This window comes from Psammomys obesus, unplaced genomic scaffold (assembly GCF_907164565.1).
Source record: "Psammomys obesus unplaced genomic scaffold, mPsaObe1.curated_primary_1811, whole genome shotgun sequence".
Classification (NCBI taxonomy): Eukaryota; Metazoa; Chordata; class Mammalia; order Rodentia; family Muridae; genus Psammomys; species Psammomys obesus.
In genome coordinates this window covers 6,735,086-6,744,164 of record NW_026585686.1, presented here as the reverse complement: position 1 = coordinate 6,744,164, position 9,079 = coordinate 6,735,086, and positions in this window count along the sequence as shown.

Sequence of the window (9,079 nt, the reverse complement as noted above, 5' to 3'; positions counted from 1 at the left end):
ATCTATCTATCTATCTATCTATCTATCTATCTATCTATCTATCTATCCCAAAGTAGTTAATGATAACTTGAAGGGACTCTTTTTATATTTTTCTTGTAAGTTCTTATCATAGGACTCCGACACCCCCAAAATACTGGAAAAAAGTTTGAAGATCTAAAGAACTTCAGTGATCAACTAAAAATGTTTTCTGTAGTTTGAGCCATTGCAATCTTTCTTCTGTGAAATTGAACCCACTTATCAGGTAAGGAGCTATTGAGTTCAAGAAAGTTTTAAGATCAAAGACTCATATTCCATCCCAATATTTGGATGTTTAGTAAAGAGACAACATTTCTTCAAATGCATGGCCTTCAGCGTAGCTTTCTATTAAATTTCTAAAGTGTTCTAATTTGTGCTTTCTTAAATATCATCATTTTCAAGCATGCATTGGAGGAAATTGGGACATTTTGATTTTACTTATTATAGCCAAACTTTGGGCAGAGCTCAGAGAGTTTTATGGAAGAGTAGGAGGGGAATAGAAGGACTTGGGGTGGGGGGAACAAGCTCCACAAGGAGACCAACAGAGCCAACAAATCTTGGCCCAGGGGAGTCTGCAGGGACCGATGCATCAACTAAGGACCATGCATGGAGAAGACCCAGGCCCCCTGCTCAGATGTAGCTCATGGGCAGCTCAGTCTCCATGTGGGTCAGCTAGTAAGGGGAACTCTGTTGCCTCCTCTTCAATCACTTCCCCTGGGTGTGGAAGCCTTGCCAGTCCACAGAAGAAGAGGATGTAGGCAGTCCTGAGGAGACTTGATAGCCTGGGGTCAGTTGGTAATGGAGGAGGTCTCCCCCAGTCTGAGGATTAGGGGACAGGGAAAAGGGGGAAGGTGGAGGAAGGGTGGGACCAGGAGGAAACAAGGGAAAGGGCTATGATTGGGATGTAAAGTGAATAACTTAATAAAAATATTTTAAAAATATGTAATTTCAATTACCTTCCAAAATGTGTGTGTGTATGTGTGTAAAAAACGTCATTGTGTGCCGTCCACTTGTAGTAACTATTGTATTGAATTAAATTTGTAATCATTTGAACCATAAGCAGAATTCCACAGAGAATTTCTGGGAAAAAGAGGAGTGAGGAGGAGGAAGATAGGGTGGAGAAGTGGAGTGCCAGGAAGGGTTACCAGATTTTAAAAAGTGGGCATTTTACATTCCATTATGGCAATGAGGTTTTACTATACATGTGTTAAATTTATCAAGAGGAGACACACAGTCCCCATGACTAAAACAGAAAGCAGTTTTGAGGGTCCTTTCAAAATAATGGCTGTTGAGCCTTCATAGGAAATATTTGCTTTCAAGAGAAACCTGGCAAAGAAGGGATTTCCTATCAAGGGTAACAATTATAAGTATTCTAATTGCCTGGCAATAATTTGTTTGCAATATTGGCCTGTACACCATGCATTCGTGTCAGTGGTTTCTTTGCACCCTGTGTCCTGAGAACACAGTGAGGACAGCTGATAGGGCTTTCACTCCCACCTTGTTCTTTCCCCTCCTTTCTCCACATGTCTTCTGTTTCCAGTGTGAAGGAGGGACAGAGGAGGGCAAGAGCAGACATAAAATAACTGCAAAAGCCAGTGACTGCTGCTCAATGTATTTTATTATTTCAAGAATTCATTCAAAGCTGGGCTGCAATTACATTTAAAACAGGAGAATAATGGGCTACTGACATGTATATGGTTTTAGAAATATAAGGCCTCATTTTCTCAGCTGGAGTTTCCCCTCCAATGTGCATTTGCATTACATTAGAGATGCTCTTTTGGAAAAAGAGGATCACATGCATTCAGACATTTTGACATTATCTGGGTCAGAGGGAACATTTAAAAGCAGTAGCCCCCCGCAAGAACCAAAGCTTTCTTACAGGCAAGCATCACACACATTAAGGAAGGAGGCCAGCCCCACGCGTCTCCTTACATTGACCATGTTTTATGACATACCTGCCTAACCCAGACATTAATCTACTGAAGATGGATTGGCCTGGTCATGGTCCTTTGCTAACCTTCAACGGCATGTACATTACCTAAATTGAAATCTGCACTTTTTCATGCCATGAACGGTTTGATGTGACGGTCCAAGGAATGTCGGCTGCATTAGAATTGGTTTTTATGTGAACAGAATCTCCCTCCTATTTACCTTTCAGCAGAACAGCTGCAGGCTCTCCTTTTCAGTTGACAATGAAAGCATTCACCCCCATGTTCACCCCAAGAGGAGCTGCCCATACTGGTTCAGAACTGTGTGGCCTTCCTCAGGTATGTAAGTGTCTTCCTGCTTTCCTGTTCCCAGAAGTGACAAAGACACAATGAAAAAGGAATGCAGAACTTTTCACCTGTTTAATTTTCCAATACAGCCCTGGACAATGAGTTCTTTGTCGTCTTCCAAGAAGAGGTCAGCTGTAAGTGTCAGCGATTACATGGGGGCTTTATGAGCACAGAGAGACCTGTGTAAGGGCCCTGATGCAGGGACAGTCTCATGAGGGCCGTGTAAGATGTCTATAATTTCCTAATCTTCCGTCTTAGTTTCCAAGACATGCCAGTCTTTCCTTATCCTGCACTCACACTTCTTCACGGAATGGTAGAGAACTAGATTTATATTCCCTCCATATAATTGGTGGACTAAGGTGTTCTAGGAAAAAATGGATCTGTGAAACACATTTGCGAACTGAGCTGAGTTTTTTGCAGAATAAAGTTGAGAAGGTAAATGAACACCTTGCAAATCAATGTCATAGGATTTATGGATAGACAATTGGAGAGCAAATCCTACTTCTCTATATGTATCAGAGATGTGTGACCTTTGAGCTTCACTTTTATTCTGACTTCTGGTTAAAATATGAAGGCTAAATGGGATTCTGTAATCATTCACTCATTCAACAGGTACTTAGAAAAGCACTTCAGTGTAGCTATCAGCGGCCTCCAGCTCATGAGGATCCAACACTATCCTTTACTTTCCTTGAGTCTAAAATGTTCAGTTCAATAAAGGGTTTGGCATAGTGTAAACACATCATAAATTTGCTATTATTATCACAACTCCTGGAATAAAATTGTACAGTCATATCTCTATGCTTGCATTTTTTATACATTTCATACTGTCATTTGGAAGGGAAAGTAAGGGTGATTTTTAACAATTGTATTGACACACTCCAGGAAAGCATAGAGCAGGATTTCCCTTGAATTAGCTTTGAACAAAAATCAGGTCCCTGCTTTGGCAATGAGATGTCCTGGTATCCTCTAGATGCCTGTGCCTCCAGGTTTTTGAGAGTTAAGGTCCCAAATACATTTGCAATGAGTGAGTCTAGAACAGTGGTTTTAAACCTGTGGGTTGCAATCCCTTTGGTAGTCAAATGACCCTTTCACAAGTTACTTATCAAATATCCTGCATATCACGTATTTCCATTATAATTCATAATAGTAGTAAAATTATGGTCATGAAGTAGCAAAAAAAAAAAAATTATGGTTGGGGTCACCACAACATAAGGAACTATAGGAAAGGGTTGTGGCATTAGGCAGACTGAGAACCACTGCTCTAGAAAGAGCTAGAAAATAGCTTTTCCGGCTATTAAAAGCACTTTTGTTATCTATAATGTTCAGAACAACTTAAAAATGGAAATGGTTTCATTCTGGGCATACATGTTCTCAGTGTTTTGGTCCAGGATGGACTTACTGAAAATGTGTTACTTAAAAGTACCAAGGGTGAGAGTCAAAAACAACTGGAGTTTTAACACTATGAATCCTATCATAACAACGAAATTCACTTGTGTACTGGAATTGACTTAAGTGACAATGTCATTTCCTGGTACAAATTAATAGAATTGTGTGGCAAATGGTTGTAATGCGTAAGTGAGGAGTTTCTTACAAGTAGGCGGCAAAGAACTAAGGAGAGGAGAGTTGATGTCACTTGGCGGGAAAGCTTTTCACCTGCTAGAGTTATGCTGGGCCTGGGCCAATTCTGTTTGTTCCCACTTTCTGAGGCAATAAATTCCCTTGGTGAGTAATGACACACACCTACCAATTTAGAAAATTAGAGTGATAGTTTCCATTCTATGGAATTAGCTCCAAAAAAGGTGTGGAGAGGCTCTTTAAATTATGCAAACTCTCCTCAAAAGATTTTCCCTAGCATTTGTCTCATTTCCAAAGATTTGCAAATAATATAGGACAGTTCATGGAATCCTCTCTTATTCACGCTTTGATGGCCATGTGAAGAAGAGCTCAGCTAAGAGTATAGGAAAATATCAAGTAGCTATACAGAAACTATCCTACAAAGGCTAAACACATGACCTCTCTTTCAGACTGAGCATCATGAAAGCTAAATTAAGACCTTAGATTTGATAAAACTAATAACTAAATTATTAATTCACATCTCTTTCCCTTTTTCTCTCGGGATCAAAACTCTCCATCCTCCTTCCCCTGTTCTTCAAGTGGCTGGAAAATAGACTTGTGTGAACATATTCTAGAAATGTTTCTAGAAGTTCTGAGTACTGCTGTAAAGAGAAATGAAAGCAAGGTCACATTAGACTGAATTTCCAGCTTAAATGTAGTTCTTTGTTGCTCTACTTTATGAAGTCCTGCTGTTGGTTTCCTTTTACATTGGTCCCATTGTTCCTCGGAGACATTTGAGGTCAGATGTCTGGAAGGACACCCACCATCTAAAGCATCTTTGCAGAAGAGAAAACCTTACACATATTCAAGGAATCAGGTGCCTTTGTTTCTGATGGAAACTGAAACTGAATTCTTTGGCCATCCAGTTATGTCTAGCCCACTTAACGGCACCTGCCGAAAGTTCCTTTGAACCACACTCGCTGGCACAGATTGCTTGCTCATACTCTAACATGCTGAGGAACCAGGAACAGAAGAAACAGAGAATATGTAGCTTTCTAAATTAGTGCAAAGGCGCTACCACATTTCTCTTTACAGATTTCAATGTGTCATTCAGGATACTCAAATTATGATTTAGTGACTTTGTGTATTAAGAGATTTTTTTTTTCTTATAGTATACCTTCAGTTTGGCTTAGTCAGAGTCTTAGCTGAGGACTTTTTGAAATTTTCATCTATCCCTCCAATCGGGGTAAAAAGCCGGTAAGATGTGTTAACACGAGTTTGTAAGTGTGTCTGTTTAGTGGAGACACTCGCCATACACCCGCCAGAGTCTTTGGTCAAATAAGTCTTTTATATCCAAACCTAATTTCAAGTGGAAAGAGAAGTTGGTTTGCCATGTTCCAGAATCACCACACCTAATAGAAACATAAACTACAGAAGGATCCTTAATAGTACTGCTTATAAGAGAGGCACATTTGACCCTAGAAACCATTTGGCAATGTCTGGAAACAGGTTCAGTTGTCAGAATTCAGGGATCTAGTAGTCTGAAGTCAGAGATATTGTGAAACAGCCCACAGTGCACAGGACAATACATAGTGAGCTACCTGCCTCTGAATGCCAGTGTTGTGAAGGTTGAGAAAGCCTGAAAGTGCATCCTGGGTTTCTTAGCTTTCGTATATAGGATGCTCCAAATTATGCTTTAGGAATGAAACCTAAGAGGAAAACCTAAGCTCAAATAAAAAAAAAAAAAAATGGGAAGTGTTATGAGCTTTAGTGATTTAAACTGTGCCGTATTGGTGAACAAGTAGACTAGACCAGTAGGTTAATGAAATTCAACAGAAAGTTTGAGAAGAGAAATACTTGACAGTAAAAGATATTAGATTGTGTGTGGAGGGAATAAAGCTGCATATTAACCTCATGCCATTTTCAGAAATGAATTCCAAATGGATTACAAATGTAAAAGCTTAAAAGGTAAATAAAAACTGGTTTTAGAATACGATAGCATCCTATTTTTATGACTAAAAGGTTGAAAATGATCTTAAAAATCTGAAAACAATAAGCTTTTTAAAATATTGTAATATTTAAAGAAGAGGTAGTACAAGTTTAAGAGTAAATGGGTGGAGGACAACAAGAAAACAAGACTCTAAATCAACATGCATAAAGTTCACACAAAATCACAGAGACTAAAGCAGCAAGCACAGGACCTGCACGTGTCCGTGCTAAGTCCTCTGAGCTTATAGTATGGCATCGAAATTACTGTTTTTATGGGACTTCTGAATGTTTGAACTAGTGGGTCTCTGATTCTTGTGACTTCTTTTCTTTCTGTTGGTTTGTCTTTTCTAACTTCAATGTGATAGTTTTTGATTTATATTATATTTCATTTTGCTACATTTAATTAATTAACTATTAATTAATTATTGGTTAATATTTGATTAATTGATTATATATTAATTATTTATTTTAATTAATTGATTAATGAGTGAATGAAAACCTAACCACTACGGTGAAGGTTAACAACTGAACTGTTATTTATACCTCCTGGGAGAGGAAAAAAAAAATCAGTTTTCTCCAACTGAGTGATGCTGGTTATATCAAGCACCCCAGGGCTTGTCTCATGTCCCCATGTTCAGGAGCAGTCAGTCAACATATAATGGATTCCACAGACTTTTGTTTTTGTTTTGTGTGTGTGCTTTTATTTTTTTTACAGTTTGGCATTTTGTTTGTTTATTGTCTCCTTTTTGGGTATTGTTTTATTAGCTTTGGGGGTTTTATGGTTGTAGTATTGGGTTTTTGTCTGTCTTTTGAGAAAGGACTTAGTGTTGATTTAATAGAGAGGGGAAGCAGAATCTGGAAGGACTTAGGGGAAGAAAAGAATGCAGTCAAAAGATATTTAAATTTAAAAACATTGTTTAAAATAATAAAAATATAATGAGAATATTTTAATTAATTTGGGGAGGATGAACACAGCATATTTTGGTCATACTCACCCTACTCTACTAACTTCCCCCAGATCTGCTCATACTTCTCCACCTGCTCTCAACTTTATTTCTGCCTCTCTCTGTCTTTCTCTATGTCTCTGTCTCTCTGTTTTAATAATGGTAGTCCAGTTTGTGTTGCCGATATATTCACTATATTCACGGGTGTGAACTGTCTACTGATAGCTAATAGGGGTCACACCCTTCCTCCTGTAGCCACCAACTATCAATATTTCCTCAGCTAGAGTTGGGGAAGCTCTGCTCCTCTCTACTTTGTGCTAGACTGTTGGCTTGATATTGTACAGGTCTTGTGCAGGAAACCATAGCTACTATGAGTTCTTCAGTATGGCCATGGAGGTTTGAATAAGAATGTACCCCAGAGGCTCATATATTTGAGTTCTTAGTCACCAGGGAAGAGAAACTATTAGAATGATTAAAAGGATAAGAAAGTATGGCCTTGGTGGAGTAGGCGTTGAGGTTTCATAAGCCTATGCCAAACCCAGCATCTCTCTCTCTCTCTCTCAATCTGCCTAGATATCAAGATGTATTTCTCATTTACTGCTCCAGATTCTGCCTGTGTGCCACTGTACTTCCTGCCATGATGATAATGGACTAAGCCTTTGAAACTGTAAACAAGCCCCCAATTAAATGCTTTATTTCAAAAGAATTGCCTTGGTCATGGTGTTTCTTCAAAGCGATAGAACAGTGACCAAAACAGTAGCAGTTCTGTTATATTCAGAAGACACTGTTCACCTCATTCTTGATTTTCCCAGATCTCTGGCTCTTACAATCTTTCCACCACATCTTCTAAGATGGTCTCCATACCTTAGGAGAGGAGGTATGGTATGAATGTCCTATTTATAGATGCACACAAAATGATGATGGCGTGGCTCAAGACTGTTACCCAAGAGATCTTTCTGATAGTTATAGAACTCTACAAATAACTGTAAGAGGAGAAACAAGTCTGTCTTATAGAATTGCACCTTATTTCAGCATTTTTCTCAGAGTAGATGGTAAATGAATCCACTTTATCCCCAGTGGCCTCCTTTTACTCGGAGTGTGGTTACAATTTAGTGACTTTCTTAAAGGAAAATAACTAGGAAACCAGGAAAATAAAATAACAGTAAGGAAGACACTGTCGATTGTTCATATCCTGAATCAGGTTGCTATTTGGCATGGGTGACTTAGAAGAGTAGTGGCATAATTGGTACACACATTCTGCAGACGACTAGGGATTTAAGGAACAGTAACACACCAGTGTTGACTTTTACTTCCTTCACAGATACTACAGTGCTTTAAGATCTTAATGATGGAAGAAACTATGTAAAAGCAATACAGATAATGTCTATACTATCTCTGTGGGATTTGTGGGACGGTCTTTTTGTTGTTGTTGTTGTTTGTTTGACTTTGTTTCCTGTAAATCCAAGATTTTTTCAAATGATAACATAAAGACTGGGAAAGTGAATACTTAGAGATGGCCGTTTATTAGTTTAGATAGGTATATCAAATTTTATAAGGAATTTCATATGTGATGTTCATTGTAGCAGTGTTTAAGATACAGAAAAATTGAAAACAATACATAAGAAAATATTAAAGATGTGCATTCATGATATGGAATCTTCCACGAAAAACTTTAGATATATTGATTTTGAATAATAAGTCATACATGTACATGTAATGGTTACTTTGTGATAGTTACTACAATATAATATGTAATGAATGTATTCACAAAGAATATTATTGAATGAAAAGATTAATTTACTGAAGCAATACAAAAATAGCATAAGCAAAACAATCATCTTTCTTCACAACCGCAGAGTAAATATACTACACAAAAATGGTGAGGACAAGACCTTAAGATTGATGTAAAAATCATGTTTACTTTTAATAACACATGAAATGGAAAGTGGTACATTGATATTTGGAGAGGGTATTCTTACTTTGAAAATAATGTATTGTATTATATGTTTTCAAAAGTAATTCAAAATAAATAAGCACCTTAGTACTCATTGAAGATGGTTAGTTTACCTTAACTCCCAAATACTCAGTAATGTTGGGTAACTCCAGAAGTCTAACCTTTCAGCTAACATTTCAGAAGTATTTGCTGTGCTATGCACATTCAACATCCCAATAAATTATTCTGAAGATAGAAAGTAAAAGTTAAATGTGGCTTCCAAATATTACTTACTATTTTGGGATATCTAGGATTACTTTCATATGCTTTACAGCAGTGTTAGTATGAAAGTGCCCATGTTGTGTTGC